Here is a 3,382-nt window from a genome sequence, read left to right on the forward strand (position 1 = left end):
ATAACAAAATGGAAAGATACATTTCAAGGACCCACCGTGCAGCAAGGTGCAGCTCTTACAAATATTGAAGAATTCCTTTCTTCATATCAGTTCAGCAGTAACTCTTTAGTTTATGAAAACAGTTAGAAATTTGAAATCCAACTTCTTTTAACATTGTATCTTTTATTCTTGTATTTTAACTACCATATGAATTCGAGATAAGTATCTCTTCTTTCTGCATTTCCCCTTTACTTCTTCTTACTTCTTCCTAATGAACACCTTAATATTCTTTGAAAGCTTGAATTTCATGTCAATGGCCCCTTTAGTGGAACAAGCATAGGTTTCATCTGCTAAATAATAATAGTAAATAATAAAGTGGAAATGCATAATATGATTCCAGTGTATTCTGTTAATGATGTTTATTTTATCATTCACGGTAAAATAACAGTTAACTGTGAATCAGAAATGAAAGATTCAATATAATCAGATTGACAGGTGGCTAAGTTACTTTTGCCTATCTGTGCTTTACTTATTTTTCTTTGATTTTTCGCGTTCAAGGTATTTTTTCCTAAGCTACTTCTGCATACAATTGCCCATTGCAAAGCCAGCATTATCCATTATTGTTACTTAGTTCAAGAGATGCGCTAGTTTGACATTTGTTTAAGCTTAGCAATCTATTATTATTATTATTATTATTATTATTATTATTATTATTATTATTATTATTATTATTATTATTATAGCAGCAGGAGTTCCTCGTTGGACGAGTCGGTAGAGTTCTCGGCTAGCACTCTGCTAGGCCCGAGTTCGAGTCTCCGGCCGGCCAATGAATAATTAGAGGAATTTATTTCTGGTGATAGAAATTCATTTCTCGGTATAATGTGGTTCAGATTCTACAATAAGCTGTAGGTCCCGTTGCTAGGTAGCCAACTGGTTCTTAGCCACGTAAAATAAGTCTAATCCTTCGGGCCAACCTTAGGAAAGCTGTTAATCAGCTCAGTGGTCTGGTTAAACTAAGATATACTTTATTATTATTATTATTATTATTATTATTATTATTTATAGGGGAGGTCATGATCGGTGCTGAATTATGATTGGCTGCCCGGGGCATGTACCCTCGGGCGGAGCCTTCCCATCAAGTTCTGTTTTCGTCTTGCGTGCGAGCGGCGTTGTAGTGCTGAGGATGAAGAGAAGAATTTCGGTCCTCGGATGCCGAATTTTGATTTGCTCGTACGCTATGGGGATCGCTCGGTGCATGTCTCCTGGCTGCCGTGGGGAGGAGAAAGGTTTCTTGCATAATGTTGAGTGTTGGTTTCTCCTTCCCAATGTGCAATGCTTCCAAGAGGCGTAGGCGGCGGTGGTCGGTAATTTGGTCAATTACTTCGATGTTCGATGATTTGCTCGTACGCTATGGGGATCGCTCGGTGCATGTCTCCTGGCTGCCGTGGGGAGGAGAAAGGTTTCTTGCGTAATGTTATTATTATTATTATTATTATTATTATTATTATTATTATTATTATTATAGCAGCAGGGCAGTGTCTTTAAGATTTTGTTTAACTTAGTATTGGATTTCTTGTTCATTATAATAATTTTGATATTATGAGTTGGTAATATTGTTATTTTTAAATCTTACGTTTTTGTTTTTGCTTTTGGTAAAATAGTCAACAATTGAATATATCTCGCTATTGTAACCTTCGTTTTTTTGTAATTACATTAACAACCTGTTTCAGACTGAAAGAATATAATCTTATATCTTTATATCGATCTAAGCCCAGAACTGTTTGCAAGCATTGTTAATGCTGTTTCCAAATTTTTCTCCACGGGTTTTTGATGGTTTATGGTTTTTGCTCAATTTTCGTTTAACTGTTTGTTTTTATTGGTATAACTTGGTTTTTATAATCGTTAAACCGTGGTTTTACATCTGTTCTTTTGAACCATTTCTGTAGGTTCATATTGTATGCTTTTGTTTGTTGCTTTTTTTTGTTTTCTTTGTCTACACAGCACATGCACACAAGATATGCTAATAGCAAATATGCATTACATTTTTTTTTCATGTTTTTTTTTATTTTTTTATATTCTTTTTTTTGGTGTGAACCACTGACTTCGATAATCTTGCTTCTGCTATGCTTTTAGGATTGCCGGGGTTGAGGGGGGCGGGTGGAGGGGGGGGAGTCGGATTGGTGTCAGTGATGTTTTGAGGCCTGGCTAGGACGTATGAGTCAGGGTTAGGTTAGGTTAGTGTGGCTTTATGAAAATGACCCATATTTCGAGATATATCAATCCAAATACTAGTTCGAGTTGCATTACTTACCTCTCTTTAGTTTTCTGTAAAAGAAAACTATTGAGTTGGCTATTTGTCTGTCCATCCGCACTTTTTCTGTCCGCCCTCAGATCTTAAAACTACTGAGGCTAGAGGGCTGCAAATTGGTTTGTTGATCATCCACCCTCCAATCATCAAACATACCAAATTGCAGCCCTCTAGCCTCGGTAGTTTTTGTTTTATTTAAGGTTAAATTTAGTCATCATCGTGCTTCTGGCAACGATATAGGATAGGCCATCATCGGGCCATGGTTTAAAGTTTCATGGGCCGTGGCTCGTACAGCATTATACCGGGACCACTGAACGATAGATCTTACTTTCGGTGACCTTGATTATACGATGTACAGAAAACTCCATTGCGCCCAAGAAACTTCGGCGCATTTTTTACTTGTTTAATTTGTTTAATTTAGGAAGTCTGCTGACTTTTTAGGATTGCTGATCTTTCATTAGGCATAATGACTTTTTTAATGAGATCATCTGAATTTTTTTATCAGGTTTGCTTTCTGTACATTTTCTCTAGTTGATATTTTCTTACTTGAACTTTATTGTAGTTAATGCCGATGATTACAAGTGTCCTACTTATGGAAGAGAGCACTGTTATTCTCTTTCCTTTTCAATCTTCATTCAAATTTTAAGGTAAACTTACTTTGCCGCTATCTGTATTTTTATTTTGAAATATCAAACTGTTTGTCACCCAGGTTTTCTTTCTTCTCTCTCTCTCTCTCTCTCTCTCTCTCTCTCTCTCTCTCTTTCTCTCTATAAATCTTCTCTCTATAAATATAAATATAAATATTTATGTATATAAATATAAATATACATATATATATATATATATATATATATATATATATATATATATATATATATATATATATATATATATATATATATAGAGAGAGAGAGAGAGAGAGAGAGAGAGAGAGAGAGAGAGAGAGAGAGAGAGAGAGAGAGAGAGAAAATATGTATGTTTTCCTGTTATGCATGTACTACATATCAGTGAAGAAAGCAATAATAGCAAGCAGTTTATATTCATTTGAATTCCAGCTTCAAAAAGTAAATATTGAAGGCGAAGAAAATCCATCAC

This window comes from Macrobrachium rosenbergii, chromosome 16 (assembly GCF_040412425.1).
Source record: "Macrobrachium rosenbergii isolate ZJJX-2024 chromosome 16, ASM4041242v1, whole genome shotgun sequence".
Classification (NCBI taxonomy): domain Eukaryota; kingdom Metazoa; phylum Arthropoda; class Malacostraca; order Decapoda; family Palaemonidae; genus Macrobrachium; species Macrobrachium rosenbergii.